The following is a 19,575-nucleotide window of genomic DNA, read 5'->3' on the forward strand; positions in this document are numbered from 1 at the left end:
GGTGTCATCAATTTTGGGAAGCTTGCATAACTCTGTCACATGGAGAAGTGCATTGTAGCTGGGCGCACTTTAAAAGAAGAATCTGTGCTGGATTAGGATTACTTGCAGACAATGTGGTAATGTATATTTAGATCAAATTTACTATACTTATAGAACAGAATGGACCACAAGGTGCCTTATGGCTTGGCACCATTTTGTAAACATGCCCCCAAGTCTGGAGAAAACAAAATACAGGCGGTCCTCGGTTATCCAACGGAATCCGTTCTGGAAGTAGCGTTGGATAGTGAAACCGTTGTAAAGTGAGTCCCATGTTAATCAGTGGCGGTGAGCGTTGGATAACGCATTCAGGCGTCGAAAAACGGCCCATCGGGTTGCATTGTAAAGCGTTGGATATGCCATTCGTTGTAAAGTGAAACGTTGGATAGCGAGGACTACCTGTAATTGGGAAGTCTGCCCCTGTATTAGCAAGGGAATTCTAGATTCATTGTATCAGACAAAATGGTGCAATGCTCAACATTAAACAGTAATAGCAAAGTAATAATTTTATTCGATGACCAGCACACAAGAGAATAGAAAAACAAGAATTAAATGATCATTCATTTCAATGTACTTCAATTTACATGCTCAACATTGTGATGATCATAGTGACTTTGCAAGGGGCCCTTTAATGCAGAGGTCCCAGTCTCGCCCTTATGTTAATGGTTAAAGGCTGTAGTGGGCGGTGTAACAGGGACTTATCACTGTTGGCAAGAAACTGCCTCTAAATCCAGCAGTGTGCTGGTTAATTGCACACAGACAATCAACCAGACTCCACTTGGCTGATTAGGACTGTTAGAAAAGCCTGGTCTGAGAAACAGGAAGGAGATTCCTTAGCTCAAAAGGGAGCTGACATAAGGAAAAGGCGGGCTGTGTTCTGAGAGGCACAAAGGGACCAGACCTCTATGCCTGGATCCTCAAGCCGACAACTACCCGGACACCACTGACCTGAAGGGCCACCTGCGTTAAGGTACCGCTGGGACTTTAGGGTGATAAGTGGGTAAGGGGCTCCCCCCCAGCCTTGCAGAGGGGGACTGGGGAAGTAAGTTAGCCCTTACACAGGGATAGGGGTTAATTGTTTTATGTATATTTTTGTTTGCGGTATTGTTTAAAGGAAGAGGCAATAAAGCCTTATATTAATGTCACCTTAAAACCGGTCTCCATTGCGTACCTCTGCACACCTCTCTTACAGGCGGCATATAAGGGAACAGACTGAGGAACAACATGGGGAACTTCCAGGTAAAGAAACATAATGAAAAAGAAATTGGAGCAAGAAAATTTAGGAAAAGGAGTAAAGAATTAGTGTAAGAGAGAGAGAAGAAGGATACTTAGTGACACCTTCTCTATGACTATAATGCAGAGTAAATGAGGACTTCAGTGTTAGTCGATGCCTTTTTTATTTGAACTAACAATAGATATTATAAGACAAGCTTTTGAGAGTTCTCCTCTCTTCCGCAGGTCAGTGATAGTCAGCTGACCTGAGGAAGAGAGAGAACGCTCAGAAGCTTGTCTTATAATATTTATTGTTAGTTCAAATAAAAAAGGTATCACCTAATACTGAAGTCCTCATTTACTCTGCACTATTGCATCTGAACTAACACGGCTACTTCTGCTTAATGACTATAGGAATGTGTAGGCAGTGTACATACAGGATAGAGTGTCTCGAGTACTGCGGTCTCCTTTGCAATCACCAACGGGGCAGCATGACATCACTTTTTAAAGAACTAACTGGATAACGGATATTTCATATGTAAGTTACTATTTGTACTTGTTTGATATTATATATTACTTCAACCTTGGTGCGCTCTGTGCCTTTTCTCCATCTCTTCTAGACTGTTCAAGTGAAAACATTGTTCAATCAGATCCCAAAGACCAATGAACTGGCAGAAAATGGATTCTAGTGGTGATGTTCAAAATTCCCATAAATTGATGTTTATTTTAAGCCTGTGGACAAAACGAACCACAATGAATTGCACTCCTGCAGCAAACCGTGCCTGTTCCTCACTGATTTGCCAGCGATCTTCCCACAGGACGTTCTTCAGAAAACACCTTTAATTTTGTCTTTCAGTAAAAAGGAGTTTTGAGAACTCTCCCCTAATGTTAAAATATACATACTGTACCTCTCTCACTAAATAGCCTGTTTCAGTGAATGATCAGTTAGATATTGATCACTGGCACTACTGTTTTAATATGTCCTAATCATTTTATAGGATTGGTTCATCCAATTTCACTATCCTATTGATCAGCGAGTAGAAAACTTGATGCCAAAATTGGAATCCACCACAAATTTGCACGTTCCTTTCCGCCATGAAAGTCTGAAGAAATCTCTCAAACATACAAATCCACTGGCAACAACTAGTTGCAAATTCAATTGAATATCCGCGTCACGACACCGCAAAGTAGTATGAGGAGCAGGGCAAGGTAAGAAGCCCCGTGCTTACCCCCGCAGCTGGGTACCTGCACCTATTTTATTCCAAAAAAGCTATAATATATATATATATATATCAGGCACACCAGGTCTTGTTATAGAAAGGTTTATTAAAAACTCAATGTTTCCACTCTCACTGAGCTTTCAAGACTCCAGTGAGAAGCTGAAACGTAGTTTTTTTTTGTTAATATCCCTTTTTTTTTTTTTTAATTTATAACTTTCTTTTTTATTTGGTTTTACACTGCATACATTTCATCACCACCCATTAGCATATATTAAAGGTTAACCATCTGCATCAAAAAAGAACATAACAATTAAACAAGGCGACAGACAAACGACATATACAGACGACATGGGACAAACGTGACATACCAGACTTGGGTGGGACACATAAGGGGTACCTGCACGAGCAGGCGGGGGGGAGGAAGGCACCGAAGCTTGCTTCTGCGGAGGGAGGAGCTGAATCTTGGTAAGTGAACTATCTTGGTCTCTTCGGCCGGCAGACCGCATCTGATTTTATTAGTGCAAGATTGTGTCAGCGTTTATCCCCGGGATGTCCATTTGGGCTAACCATGGGGCCCAAACTTTTAGGAATTTTGAGCCAGGTGTGTTCCTGATTTTGGGTAAAACTGGTAATTCCGGTTGCTTCCACAATGCTGTCACCTTGTGGCGGTTGCGAAATGCGCAACCAATTTATGTCGCATTGGACACACCCCGGATCCGTCTGCCTACTAGGAACAACCACAGGTCCAGGGGGATCTCCAAGTTGAGTATCCTCTGTAACCAATCTCTAATGGTTTCCCAAATCGGGACCACGTTCGGGCAGGACCACAGCATATGTTTCAAGTCAGCGCACTCCCCGCACTGTTTTGGGCAGAGCGGGGAATATCCCCTGACAAATTTAGCGAGTTTTACTGGGGTATGGTACCACCGCATTAGGACTTTATATGCGTTCTCCTTCAGCGTAGCGCAAATTGAGCTTTTAGCTGATGTTTGTAGGATTTGATCCCATTCCTCGTCCTCTAACGTCTCCCCTAAATCCGTCTCCCATTGTCGCATGTATTTCAGTCGTCGGGCTTCAGCTGTCTCTGGACAGATCACCTCTCTGTACATCCTAGATGTTAGTCCCCTTGTGTCCGTTTCTCTAGAACACAGCTGTTCAAAATTGGTACGCGCTGGTCGAATTGAAAATTTGTTATAAAATGCCCTTACCTTGAGAAATCTAAAGAATTCTGTATTTGGTAATTTTTTCTCTGCTTTAATCATTTCGAACGTCTTGATAAATTTCCTTCCTTCCAGGTCTTTCAATCTTTTATACCCCGCCTGCGTCCATTTCAGAAATCTGTTACCTACCAGCCCTGGAGCAAAATCCGGATTCCCCACCAGGGGTGTCATCAACGATTGTTTAGTGGTCAGATTAGATTTAAACTTAGACTCCCAGACCGCCAGCGAGTTCACAATTGCGCAGAGCGGCGTCTTTATTGCTTTCTTACATTTGTTTGGGAGCCAGATTAGGTCGTGTAGCTGCACTGGAGCACAGCACTCTTTTTCCAGGGCTACCCACCTTCTTTTTGGCTGGGTTCGAGTGCCACTGGACGATTTCGCATAATTGTGCCGCCTTGTAGTATGCCATCAAGCAAGGTACCGATAACCCCCCTTTCGTCACTGGCCTTGTCAATATGTTAATATCCCTTTTTAAATTTTTATCACAAAACCTGGTGTGCCTGCTTCTTCTCTATATATACTACCCGCGCAGTTTATTGTTAGTGGAGTGCCACTATACCTCTGGCTATATATATATTATGAACAGGAGACATAACCATTATATACATTTTCTACGGGGTTATATCTGGAGATATTTATATGGGGTGCTACATATATGCAGCGTGCAGTGCTGTATAAAATATATATATTTTATGTCCTTACAAAGCAGGTTTTAATCTTTCCGTGATTTGTTTGGATATAATAAAGTTCTATGCTGTCAAATTCACGCCACATTGTAATACTCCAATTACAGCATAGTTGGGCATATTTGACAGCGCTCTAATAAAAAGCAACAAACGGCACCCAGATGTCTTCCTTATTTTCTTAAATCCAGACCACCGTGGTCTTTGGCTAGTGGGAGACTAATGCAGTCATGCCCTGGGGGTCTAATCCTACAAATGAAAAAGAAGAAGTAGAAAATGGTCCATGGAAACATTACAGAGCTGTACAAAAAGTTTATCAAACGTTAGTTCATTTGCTTTGTACATCAGAATTCTTCAACAAAGAGGAAAAGTATCAATACTGACTTTTTATTGATGACAAAACTAATAGAACGTGCTAAAAATCAGTAAGTAGAATGCTTAATTAAGAGTCTAAACTCATGAACAATGTTGCTCAAATGCTAGAAGATTTATCAGGTTTTGACATTTATGGATTTTTCAGTGTTACTTAAAGCAGCAATACTACTTTCCAACGTTTTTTCTTATTTGTTTATGTAAAGCGTGTGACAATGTATCATTCAACGTTCTTACCTAAGCTGGCAATTGTTTGGTGCTGTTCTTATAAATCTGTAAAAATCCTGACTGTGTGCCTAAGGCTACGCTTATAGTGCCGGCGACGCGACCGTCGCTGGAAAATCAAATAGAGATGACTTCCAACTACCGCGACCAATCCGTCGCTCCGTCGCGTCGTGCTTACTATAAGCGCACCCGACGGTGGGAATGCATTTGTTTTGCCGCGACGTCGCGTCGCTGTCGCCGGCACTATAAGCGCAGCCTTACACAATGGCTGCTTCAGTCAGTGTAGCTAAGCAGCTACTATGTATCCTTATATTACTAAGGTAGCATGATCTATTGTTACAGTTTACAGCTCAAGCTGTTGGGAACATTTGCAACAAATTATCCCAAACAGGAAAGTGTTGCAAATATCTTGCACTGCTGGGGAAGTGGGTTAAAATCTGCTATAGACATCAAAGGATGCTTTAAAACTCATTAAAAATGGCATTAAGAGTTGAATAAAAATAAAAAAACAAAAAAGTCACTATCTAATACTACAGAACTAATTAAAAGAAACAAACAAACGTAAGATTTAACATGTTTTACTGCTTTAAATATTACCTTGTAAATGACAAAATGTTTAAGGCGCACGTGTAAAGTCTTCTAAATGATGGGCATGTTCCATTTATTCTCAGGAACAAGTCATCAGTTGGGTTATTATTTTGGGTGTGGCTGTCAATTTTCTTTGATACTACCTATTGTAATAATGTAAGTTTACGTTTGTTATTTTATTGTTTGCCCTCAACCCCTATTGTACAGCGCTACGGAATATGTTGACATGTAATAATAATAATAATAATTCTGGCTTTGCCCGTCTGTCTCATGTGAAACAAAACAATTGTATTTAATTGTAGTTGTTCTCAAACTGACTGCCAAGCATTGCGATGCCCCCTTATGTGGAGGCCGGTAATTACTTTAAAAAATAAATGATGATGATACAATCACTTTATTCTAAAGCTTTTGAAAAGTGTAATGTTTCTATTCTACCAACAGGTGGCAACATGTTGGCTAAATACCTCTTCTACTGGATTTAGTATACAGTCTAGTCATGGGGACAATTTTAAACAACTTTGCTGCCAGAGGGGTCATCAAGGGGTTAATCATTCCTGGGTCATACACTATGCATCTGACAGGTAGCCGCTATGCTGTAGTAAACAGCAGATATTTAAAATGTTTATGTTCTGTTTTTTTTTGTAAATACTTCACTAAAGGCGACCTGAGAACGAGGATTGTACTCTCTATTAAACTTACTTTTAAAAATATTTGGCTGTAAAAACAAAAGTAGCCCCACTGTATTATTAAGGGTTTGGGGTCAGCCTCAGGCCCGTATTTAGGTATAGACCTACTAGGGCTGCAAATTTAGTTGGGGACGGTGCTGCGTTTACAGAGGCCCCACCCTCTTCCCCACAACAATGACACTGATTGCTGGTAGGACCGCCAACAGGGGGGGACAGCCGGGAGCAGTGTCCCGGACCCGGGGGCTGTAGGGGGCACGGTGGATGGACAAAGCAGCTGGGCCCGACCTCTCGTGGCCGCCGGGCTCTCTCCAAGCTGCGAGCCTCCCTACTAACTGTCACACGCCGGGCCCTCTGACGTCGGTGCACCGAAAGTAAGCTGGGTTACGTTTCTGGCACGAGGGAGGCCCGACGCGCAGAGGGAGAGGCCTGTAGCTTGGGGAGAACCGGGACTAGGCGGCCACGAGAGGTCGGGCCCCACTGCTTTGTCTGACACCAGCCCCAAGGTAAGAATGTATATGTATCGGGGGGTTTATATGTATTGCGGGGTTTATATGTATTGGGGGGTTTATATGTATTGGGGGGTTTATATGTATTGGGGGGTTTATATGTATTGGGTTTTTTAAGAAGTATTGGGGGGGATTCTATGTATTGGGGTTTTTTATATGTATTGGGCGGTGGGTTTATATGTATTGTTTTTTTTTTTTTTAATATGTATTGGGGTGGGGGTTTATATGTATTGGGGGATATATATTAGTTGGGGGGGTTATGTGTATTTGTTTTTTATGTGGATTTTTGGGGGGTTATATGTATTGTTTTTTAAATGCATCTGGAGGGGAGGCGGGTTTCTATATATTTGCAGGGGTGAGGATTTTTTTGTATGTATTTAGAGGGGTGGGATATTTTGGTATGTATTTTGTGGGAGGGAATGAGTGTGAGGAGGAGGGCTTGAGAGAGTGGGGTAATTGACGGGGGGAGAGGTGAGATGGGGGGAGAAAAAAAACAAGGGAAGAAGGAGGGAAATAGAGGGGGCTCGCAAGGTATGAAATGGGGGGTCTCGTAAGACCGCCGACACGGGGGGGGGGGGCGGTTGTAACTCTAGTCCTGGGCCCTGGCAAATCTGTCTGCGGTCCTGATTGCCGGGGGAGAGTGTGGGGCCTCTGTAAAGGCCTCTCTTCCGCGACATCACGTGCCGACGCATTGCAATGACAACGTGACATCACATGGCGTCCTGTTGTCATGCAAACGCATCGTCACGGGATGTCGGGACGCTGCAGGAGGAGGGGGCCAGGACAGCAAAAAGGTAAGTGCCTATGGCGGCTTCTGGGCGACAAAATTCTAAAACCGGCCCTGTTTGGGTTTGGGCTGCCTTGGAGGTTAAACGTCTGTTGGCAATAAGATATTATCTTCTATTTGTGTGGCACCAACATATTCTGCAGCGCAGTACAATGTGGGAGGAAGGACAATAACATTGTATGATAAAAAGAATACATATATGTTAAGATGAGACAGAGACTGAGAAGGAGGTCCCTGCCCCAAGGAGCTTACTATCTAGAAAACGGGGAGTGAAGACAAGGAGTAGTGTGTGATTGTGCTTCTTAGCAATTGTTTGGCTATCAACGTCGGGGCTCTGAGTACAGTATGTGATTCTAGGGTCAAAGCAAAAGAAAGGAGTCAGGAGAGTGTTGGATAAATCTCCATACAATGCAGTATTCCTGCTGCTTGAAGCCATTATTTTCTAGCCCTGGGATGGCTAACTCTAGTCCTCAAGGGCCACCAATAGGCCAGGTATTGGGGATATCCCTGCTTCAGCACAGGTGGCTCAATCAAGACAGAGACCCTGATTGAGCCACCTGTGCTAAAGCAGAGATATCCTTAAAACCTGACCTGTTGTTGGCCCTTGTGGACAGGAGTTGGCCACTCCTGGCCTAGGCAGTTGTCTATGTTGCCTAATAACTGCTGAGGGGGTCAGAAATATACATTTCATCATTAAACTGCATCAACGTTTTCCTAAATCTACTCTCCAGTAACCACTAGGTGGCGCTGATAGACTGTCTCCCTTTATAGATCATATTCACCGGCTGATGCCAAGCAAATTATACCTTCACTGGACAGATGCCCGTAACCCACAGCCAAGGACGCTCTCCCAAAACACAGACTGAAAGCATTCCGGTTTCATTTCAAAACCTGGTATCTCGTCCATCTCTGCAGCCACTCTGATAAAACCATACAATATAGCATTATTTTTCTCATGGCTGTGTTCCCAAGTATTAAAGCAAAGACACATCACACTCAGCAGTGTATATTATTTCTAAAAATGTTTTACCAGGAAGTAATACATTGAGAGTTACCTCTCGTTTTCAAGTATGTCCTGGGCACAGAGATATGTCCTGGGTATATAGATCTAGGACAGAGATCAGCGTGACATTTACATATAAACCCAAATCCTACTAGATCTCATCATTATCTCTGAGAGAAACAAAATAAACCAAGTTTAATCATTTCGTAATATTATTTGTAGATACCGGTAAGGTCAAAATGTCTTCTGATGCAGATCTGCCCTGTAACAGTGCCAGGGTGTTCAAATCATTTCTTTCACATACTACAGTACCATACTTCTATTATTCATGTATATCAGGGGTCTCAAACTCAGTCCTCAAGGGCCACCAACAGGCCAGGTTTTGTGGATATCTCTGCTTCAGCACAGGTGGCTGAGCCACTGATTGAGCCACTTGTGCTGAAGCAGGAATATCCATAAAAGCTGGCCTGTTGGTGGTCCTTGAGGACTGAGTTTGAGACCCCTGAAATACATGCATGGGAGCTGAGGCGTGCTAAAGTTTAGCCTCCTATTGCGGATCTGGGCTTAAGGTTTTAAATAATATGTGGTCCACTCATCCGCGTGAGCAAAGATTACAAAGGGCAAAATAATGCAAAGCAGAGGCCGCGTTGCTCCTGTTTTTGTTATCTCCGGTGCTTGCAGGTGAATGTGAGTGCGAATAAGGGGGGAAGAATAAAGAGAAAGGAGAGACATATCAATGAATATGTTGTTATCTCATGAAGGGCGCTGCCTTTGTGCAAATACCTGATTGTTTTCAAAATCATTTGATTATGTGCCAGGCAGAGTAAAAAATGTGAAAAGGAAGGAATAGACTCACAGGAAATGAATCTTCTGTGAAAGGATAGTGGATGCACAGAACAGATCACTGGCAGGGGAGGTGTTGGACTTGGAATAGAATCCTAAATGGGGAGGGGAAAAACAACAGATTAAATGGATTTGCGGTATTGCACTAAGACAGGGGTGGCCAACAAGTCCTCAAGGGCCACCAACAGGTCCGGTTTTCAGGATATCCCTGCTTCAGCACAGGTGACTCAGTCTTTGACTCTTTGGTCAGTGTTCTGTTTTATCTAAAACATCACAAGCCCGGTTTTAAACCCAATCAGCAGCTTATAGCACGAAACAACATTATATAATCAATATTTTCAACATTCTGAATTTGAAAAAAATGTAGCATGTTCTCTATCCATCAGCAAAACACGAAGTTAAATACAATTTCTCATCCATTATTTTACATTTTTCCTACATTTGCAGTAATAAGTATACTCAATCAATTAACGATATTATTTTTGTTTCCAGTGACCAGGACTCACAAAGAGGGCGTAGCTGACAAGGAGAATAGCCCCCCTCCCCACCCCCTCCACCACAAATCACACACCCACCCCCCATTACACACCCCAAGTTCTTGCATTGGTATAGGGGATAAGGCTCAATTTTCACTCTTCACGCAACAACAGAGGCCACCAGGCATCTCTTCTCTCTTCCTCTGGTGAAGGCTGCGTGGTAAAGCAGAGAATGAATTCTCTCACAAGGGAAAGCAGGAGAGAACATCATGTCATTTTCGAGTTCTTGCGAGGGAGAGCGCGAGACCGCGCCACAAAACCGATCCCAACAGCGAATACCTTGCTGCTCAAAGTGACAACCGCGCTGTCAGGTGTCACGCCTTGATATTTGTGGCAAATTACTGCCCATGCATTCAAAAGCAGAAACATAATGTGTGTGTGTGTGTGTGTGTGTGTGTGTGTGTGTGTGTGTGTGTGTGTGTGTGTGTGTGTGTGTGTGTGTGTGTGTGTGTGTGTGTGTGTGTGTGTGCGCGCACACCACTCTCTCCTGAACTCCCGTGTGCCCTCGGGCACAAAAAGTTTGTGGACCACTAAGATGTTTATTGCACAAATATTTTTTTTAAGTATGTACAAAAGTGTTTAAAATTATATAAATTATGAGATAATGTGCATAATCATCATTAAACATGTGTTTTTAATAGTAAAAAAATAAATAATTGAAAACACAGGTGTTAAACTCATTTGTGATGGAATAAAAAAGTATTCACGCCTTTAAGGGAAGTGTGGTGTCCTGGAGCTCCTCACCACTCTCCCAGATCCTGTCTACTCCCACCTGGATCTCCAATTGGCTTGTGGGATTACTGGATACGCAACTTGCAACGTTCAATCCTATGTGTTTTGTGGCCGTGTCGCTTGATCAGGGAGAATGATATAATCACCAGGATATGAGTCTTTATAGTGTCCACAATTGACCTAATTATTCACTTTACCTGAGCATATGTTACTAATAATTGAGCAGCTGTTACATAAAAATGATTCTTACATAAGAGATTCTTACAAAGTTGGATGACAACTTTACCGCACAATACATTGACAGGCTTTCTCCTATTCCTGTACATTTTATTTATATATTTATATATATATATAAATGTAAATACAACTGTATGCTCATCTGCATGTCTTAGGCAGGTCCGCAACCCCACCTTTCACTATTATCACCCAGCACACAGCACTTCCACTGCAGCAAGGAATTCTGGGAAATGACATGCAAATGAGCACACCATTTTTAACATGGTTCCCTATAGGCTTAAACTTGCTGCATGGTCACAGCTTTGAGCACAGCCAGGGTTAAGGTGCATACCCAGAAAACCCACCCACAGACAGCTGTTTCGACCTTAATGGGTCTCATCAGTGTGGGGTTGGTTAACTGGGTATGCAAAGAAGCTAAAGGATGGGGCCTACCATAATACTGAGTTAAGTTACGGTGAGTAAAAAAAGTGACAAAAACCCTCCACAGCAAAGCAAATATGCAAATGTAATTACAACTGTATGCTCATCTGCATGTCTTAGGCAGGTCTGCAACCCCACCTTTCACCATTATCACCCAGCACACAGCACTTCGACTGCAGCAAGGGATTCTGGGAAATGACATGCAAATGAGCACACAGTGCCACTTTTTGCTTCAAAAACCATTTTAACATGGTTCCCTATAGGCTTAAGCTTGCTGCATGGTCACAGCTTTGAGCACATATATATAAAAAAGAACGAATTCCAAGATGGAGGCTGCAACGATTTTATTGAAACTTCTGGCAGATCTAAGTTAGGACGGCAGAAAGGTACCCTCAAAATGTCATCAGAATCGGCCAAGGTGTTTGGCCTGTGGAGCGAGAACACACACACAGAAACACAAATGCACAACTAAAGAGGTCACAAAGTCTAGCTGAAGTCTTCGCTTCACTCGCTCATCCAACAAATACACAGTAAATCAAAGAATAGACAAATACCTACAGTCCCAAATACCTAAACAACCCTAATTCCAGTTATTTTAATTATTTTATCTATACACGATCCTATTCTTAGTTAGTTTAAAGCAACAATTCCCCCAACTCATTTTCTCCTGCCCCATAATTCTTTTCAGGATGGGTACCAGTAGGTCCTTTTAGAGGTGGGTGACCAGCACTATTTTCAGCTCCGGGGATCCCCAGGCTTCCATGATACTTACCAGTGAAGTTTAAGTCTCCTTCACGGGAAAACAAAATGTCTGCCAAGTCCCAGGCCAGTAGGAGGCCTCAACCTCACCGGTTGCGGCTTCCTGTTGGACGACCATTTAAATCCCCATTAAAAACTAGGATGTAATATCAGTAACGTCCCCAGTAAATATCTTAGGAACCGCGGAGTCCCCAGAGCTGAAAATAGTAAACAGTAGAAAACTGAGCCACTGATTGAGCCAACTGTGTTGAAGAAGAGATATCTTGAAAACGTAGCATGTTGGTGGCCGTTGAAGACTGGAGTTGAGCACACCTTATCTAGAGGTAGAGTTTCTACAGTATACACCCCAGAGACCCCAGGGAGCTCTCTGGAGAGTTAGGAACCCTGTAGTCCTATTAAAGGAACTAAGACAAATGTTGGTACTACGTAAGATCCCTTTTTTGTTTTTGCTTTGTGACTTCTATAAAGATTTTTTTAATGTGTTTTCTGTTCTGCCTACAAAGGCCTAGACCCTAGAAGTTCTAATAAGCCTACATATCTTTTCCAGTTTGAGTAAATAAGAAAAACAAGTTGATAAAGATGGAAAGCGTTGCTTCTCATTCCCATTCTGCATGGCTGACCAGACCATCAAGTAAACACATTTGATCTTGAAGAGCCTGAAACACAATTTATGCCATGAAGATGTGTGTTTCCAAAACAAGCTACCCATACACTTTGGATATGTATCTCTATGTCTAAACTCCTTTCTGTAATTAAAGTCCATGTTTGTCCTTTGACTAATTGATTTGGTCACCATGACCATTATACAAATCTTGTATGTAATTATAGTTTTGTCAACTCATGAGTCCTCTCAGCCTCTCTTTTTCAGGCTAAATATAAAGTGTTCTCTGAACCGTTCTTAGTGGGTACAAGCTTTTCAGACCTCTAATCATTTTGTTTCTGTTTTCTGGGCACATTCCAATTCACCCATGTCATTCTTCTAACTATTACGCCCCCTGATTATTACCATATACATATCTCTTCTATCTCATGTATGCATCATTAGGTTCTTTTATTCAGTACATTAAACAAATGCTTGGTGAGAAGATTAAAGGGGATTCATGCTCCTATTCTGGCTTCAAAGTTGACTTTGTTGGTCTACTGAACAAAAGAAGGGGTGCAATGTTCTGAATTCACAACGTCCCTGCTGAAAATACATTATTTCTTTTCAGACCAGTGAATGATGGTAATTTGTTTTTCTCATTTGTTTAAGTTAGACCCAGTAAATTCAAGGCTAGTCTCGGAGAAGCTTACCACTTCCAGGGTCATAATGGCAATGTCTGTCACGTATTCCCTTTCTGTTGTGGTCTCCCCCACACTGGGCTCTGCCACGCACCATGTTTGTAATGCCAAACTCATTTTAGCTTAGAGCAGGGGTGAGCAAACTTTCCCCCCTGTGCACCCCTGTCTGCTCTCCTCCCTGGCTCGCGCCCCCCCCCCCATGGCAACGCAACTTCACATGACCCTGCCGGCATCATTTGCCGAGTTACCATGACGATGCATCGCTGGAAGGCAAGGTAAGTTAGTTACAGAGGCCTGGCGCAGTCCCCCGGCATTTAATTTAAATGCCTTGGGGGAGAGCGCTGGACCTCTGTAACCGCCGTGCCCCCAACCTAGAAAGTCTTGTGCCCCCCAGTTTGAACACCCCTGGCTTAGAGCAAGGGTGGCCAACACAAGTCCTCAAGGGCTATCAACAGGTCAGGTTTTAAGGATATCCCTGCTTCAGCACAGGTGGATCAATCAGTGGCTCAGTCAATGATTCAGCGTCTTGTTACCTAGCATGCATCTATACACAAAACAAACCCCACACCACATGAGTACTCACAAAAAAAAGAGTGCAAATGAAAGGAGGGGGCATTCAAACTGAAAGAGAGCTGTCAACAAGCAAAAAGAACCCAGTTTAAAGACAAAAAATGGTAAAAATCACAACTAGCAAAATAACACAAATAGGAGCCTTGGCAAATCGCCATCAACATTCCATCAATTCCTTAATACATTTGAATGAAGCACGTATAGTATCGGAACAGGAAAACAGATAACACAGTGTATCAGATCCAACCAGCACAGCTCACAGTGCATCAGACCAACAGCACAGCCTGGGCAAACTGTAAATATTAATAACTCCAGTTTTCAGACACTCACAGGAAATGTAATAAATATGCAAAGATTTTTTTGCTTCAAAACCATATAACATGGTCCCCTTTAAGCTTATGCTTCCTGCATTTCACAGCTTTTGAGTACAGGGTTAGGATGCATAGCCAGTAAACCCAGCCATTTTGACCTTAATGGGTCTCATCAGTGTGGGGTTGGTTATATTGGCTTTATATATATTGTGATACCATTAACTGTCCTCTAGGGCTGGAACAGTGCAGAAAGTGTGCTTCCCAGTCCACCGCGAGTTAATTCCTCAAAGAGAAACCAGCAGCAGCTGCTAACTAATGGAGTTAATCAGACTCCTTGAGTGAACAAGGAAGTGGTTTAAAAGACAGACTGAAAACTGCTATGCTGAGAGACTGTTTTCCCCAGAGAAGGGGGGAGATAGAAGTGCTCCCCAGCTGCGGTAGCTGGGACGGAGGAGAGTTTCTCTGGGCTCATGTGGGACTGAGATCCCCTAAGAAGGAAAGGACGACAAGGCTATACTGAAGCAGGGACGTCTTCTCCGGAGGACTTACAAACAGATAAGCAAAAAACCCTTTATTGCCGTGTGCAAAGACTGTGTAGATTGTTGCATATGCCAGGGCATGTTTTGAGGGCGGGAACCAGCATAGCTGGCCACCCAACTAGTGAGGGCGAAAGCTACGGTGTAGTTAGCTTTCCCTAAAGGGAATAGGTGTTTATTGACTATTATTTGGCTTTTCTTAAAGGGACGGTGGGCCTGTTGCTATATGATTTAATTCCTGTAAATAAACCCCTGCATAGAAAATACAGTGTTTCTGGCCTTAAATTGGGATACAAGAGACTGCAACGTGGTGTGGGGATCACAATATATATGATATAAACAATAAAGTACTACTATAAGGTGCACCTATACGTGTGTAATTATATAGGCTGGGGGTCACATAACAGTACTATACCTGGTTGTACAGTAAGTGTATGAACAGTACTTATCTATAATTTATGCACAAACATTAAGCATGTACCCTTATATACACAAATATCTACAGTATGTGTGTGTATAACAAATGCAGTGTAGTTACTTGCACTTATTATGGTTTACCTTGACGATTTGGTGTGCAAGCTTATGATGTTATGGCCAAAATTTCTAACTAAAAAAACATATTTTATTATTATTAGCATTAGCATTATTATTAATACTGAAGCATCATTTCTTGTAATTATTACCATGTATGTTTTGTCATTTGGATGTAGCACTGGGCACCCCCTGTCGTTTGCTATATTCATGTGCCACAGCCCAGTGGCACTCTATATGGCATTACATATAGTCAATATTAGGTGGGTGTGGGCGTTTGAGCTTGCTGGGTTTGTGTGTTAATTAATTTCTGACTGGAATCAGTTGTATGGAGGTTGTGGCACCTCCCCCAGAGCTCACGTCACCTTCCCCTTTTTAATGGTGGATCTTCTCATCTTGCTGCAGGTAATGAATCTATTATGGTTCTTCCCCCTCATACAGAGATATAGGGAACAAATGCAGTGTAGTGTAGGACTTGCACTTATTATGGTTTACCTTGACGATTTGGTGTGCAAGCTTATGATGTTTTGGCCAAAATTTCTTACTAAAAAAACATATTTTATTATTATTAGCATTAGCATTATTATTAATACTGAAGCATCATTTCTTGTAATTATTACCATGTATGTTTTGTCATTTGGACGTAGCACTGGGCACCCCCTGTCGTTTGCTATATATATATATATATATATATATATATATATATATATATATATATATATACACATACAATCAATATAGTGAATAGATGGTTAATCAAACCAATAAATGAGAAGAATAAAGGCAAAGTCAGACGATAGGGTGAAACTTGATAGGAGCAAACTGCTGCTTCAGGATTGATGTTGCCACATCAAAAATACCTGAAAGAAAAAAAGAAAGAGAAGCGCAGGCTCCATAGCATGACACTGTATGAATAAAATGAATAAAACAAAATTGAAAATCTCTCTTAGAGATGCACTCACAAGAGAACAGATTAAAAGAGCATATAAGAGATAAAATCTCTATCATTGTTACGTCACCGGTAAGGGTATACAGCGGGTCAGGTAACCAGTAAAGCGGAAGTCCCCAGTCAAATGTGCTGTATAATGAAAGATAGTTCTCACGCTGCCAGTGTCCAATTAGGCTTATAGACACGCCAGAGTTCGACTACAGGTTGCCAAAAAATGCGGGCCAAATCCAAGATGGAGGGCGTCTGGCTTCACGCTGTGGGACAAACAGCCTGGAAATGCCAGGTAGTAGCAGGGGCTAGCATGTGTAGGCTTCCTCATGGAAACACGGCCGAACTCAGGTGACGTCAGTTTGTTCAACGTGGCGTCCCAACGCGTTTCGTCACTGATGTGACTTCATTCCATGTCTAAAATAGTGACTGGTGGTGCTAGAGGGAAAAATTAAATATGGACTGTCAAAAAGAACAAAATCCCGCATTAAGCACTCAAGTAATAACCGCAAATACATAATATATGACCAAAGTTAATCAAAATGACTTTTAATGGGACACATCTAAAGTAACACATACAAATATAAAAACATGAAATAGACAACTATGAAAACCTCCAAATATAACTCAGGGAATTGGCTGCAACTGTCAGAGTGGCACAGAACTAGAAACTGCTATTACAAGGAAAACATGGGGAGTAGATGTGCCCCATGCAATTACGACCGGCCGGTCAAAAAAAACCCACCAAGTAGTGGCGTAAGCAGATTGTAAACTACAAACCCATAAACATAATGACTGCACTCTAAATGCAAACCAAAAAGCTTGGTAGAGACTAAATTCATGCAGTCAGCTAGGTCAGATGAATGAGTAGATGATAAAACAAAATAAGCTCATACACATGAAAAAGTGCAAGGGGGAGGGGTGACAAGAGATCAAATGCACCCAATGCAAACAGTACACAGTAAATACATACATGCAAATAGGGCTCCATTTAAAAAACGCCCATGATGTCAAAAAGCCCATAAATGGAGCAGGGCAAATACATTAATATATATAACATCCAAATACGGCTGAAAGACCACTGAATAGCAGGCAATTCTCAGCTGAATAGTAGCAAAGTGAAAATGGTAAGTCCCAAAAGTGGCACTGAGGCATACACAGCACACTGACAGACCCTGAGGCACATACAGCACACTGACACACATGGAGGCACACATGGCACACTGACAGACCCTGAGGCAAACACAGCACACTGATAGACCCTGAGGAAAAGGCGGCACACTGACAGACTGAGGCACACTGACAGACAGTGAGGCACACACAGCACACTGACAGACCCTGAGGCACACACAGCACACTGACAGGCCCTGAGGAAAACGCGGCACACTGATAGACCCTGAGGCACACACAACACACTGAAACACACTGAGGCACACACAGCACACTGACAGACACAGCACACTGACAGACACTGAGGCATACACGCATGGGCGTCCGCAGAATTTTTTTCAGGGGGGGGCATAATTTTAACGGCCAGTGCCCGGCGTGAAAGTGGTGGTGAGTGCACCGTGGCGAGCGAGCACGACCAGCATAAGGGGGGTTTCTCCCCCCTCCCCTTACCCCCCCCCCCAAGAAAATTTTGAAAAAAAAGTGGGCAAATGGTGCATTTTCAAGCAAATTTGAGAAAGCTTGAAGGTTAATAAAGCAATATTAAATATTAAAAAAACACCATTGCATGCAGTTGCACCACATTATTCATACACACACTCTCCCCCCCCCTCTGCATCTCCCATCTCTCTCCCCCCCCTCTGCATCTCCCATCTCTCCCCTCCCCCTGCATCTCCCATCTCTCCCCCCCCTGCATCTCCCATCTCTCCCATCTCTCCCCCCCTCTGCATCTCCCATCTCTCTCCCCCCCTGCATCTCCCATCTCTCTCCCCCCCTCTGCATCTCCCATCTCTCTCCCCCCCTGCATCTCCCACCTCTCCCCCCCCTCTCCATCTCCCATCTCTCTCCCCCCCTGCATCTGCCATCTCTCCCCCCCCTGCATCTCCCATCTCTCCCCCCCTCTGCATCTCCCATCTCTCTCCCCCCTGCATCTCCCATCTATCCCCCCCCCCTGCATCTCCCATCTCTCTCCCCCCCCTGCATCTCCCATCTCACTCCCCCCCTGCATCTCCCCCCCCCTCTGCATCTCCCATCTCTCTCCCCCCTGCATCTCCCATATCACCCCCCCCCTGCATCTCCCATCTCTCCCCCCCCTGCATCTCCCATCTCTCTCCCCCCCCCTGCATCTCCCATCTCACTCCCCCCCTGCATCTCCCATCTCTCCCCCCTCTGCATCTCCCATCTCTCCCCCCCATCATCTCCCATCTCTCCCCCCCCCTGCATCTCACATCTCTCTCCCCCCGTCATCTCACATCTCTCCCCCCCCTGCATCTCACATCTCCCCCCTCTGCATCTCCCATCTCTCCCCCCCGTCATCTCCCATCTCTCCCCCCCCTGCATCTCCCATCTCTCCCCCCCCCCTGCATCTCACATCTCTCCCCCCTCTGCATCTCCCATCTCTCCCCCCCTGCATCTCACATCTCTCCCCCCCCTCTGCATCTCCCATCTCTCTCCCCCCGTCATCTCACATCTCTCCCCCCCCTGCATCTCACATCTCTCTCCCCCCCCCGTCATCTCACATCTCTCCCCCCCCTGCATCTCACATCTCTCCCCCCCCTGCATCTCCCATCTCTCCCCCCCTGCATCTCCCATCTCTCCCCCCCTCTGCATCTCCCATCTCTCCCCCCCTCTGCATCTCCTATCTCTCCCCCCCCTCTGCATCTCCCATCTCTCCCCCCCCCCTGCATCTCCCATCTCTCCCCCCCTGCATCTCCCATCTCTCCCCCCGGCACCCCCCCTGCATCTCCCATCTCTCCCCCCCCCTGCATCTCCCATCTCTCCCCCCCTGCATCTCCCCATCTCTCCCCCCCCTGCATCTCCCATCTCTCCCCCCCCTCTGCATCTCCCATCTCTCCCCCCCCTGCATCTCCCATATCTCCCCCCCCATGCATCTCCCATCTCACCCCCCCTGCATCTCCCATCTCTCAATCTCCCTCGCCCCCCCCCAAGCTTCTTTGCCCCCCCAACCTCCCCCCACCCCCAATCTCCCTCGCCTCCCCCAAGCTTCTTTGCCAAATTGCCCCCCCAATCTCAGTCTCTCCCCCGCATCTCCATGCCATCTCTCCCTGGTCCCACGTGTCCCACTCCCTACCTTATGCGATAATGCGGCCACACTGCCGTCTGCCGGGGTGCAGGAGGGAGCAGGGCCAGAGGGAGAGTCTGGGTGCCGGTCCGGA

Source organism: Ascaphus truei, chromosome 8, assembly GCF_040206685.1.
Source record: "Ascaphus truei isolate aAscTru1 chromosome 8, aAscTru1.hap1, whole genome shotgun sequence".
Lineage (NCBI taxonomy): Eukaryota > Metazoa > Chordata > Amphibia > Anura > Ascaphidae > Ascaphus > Ascaphus truei.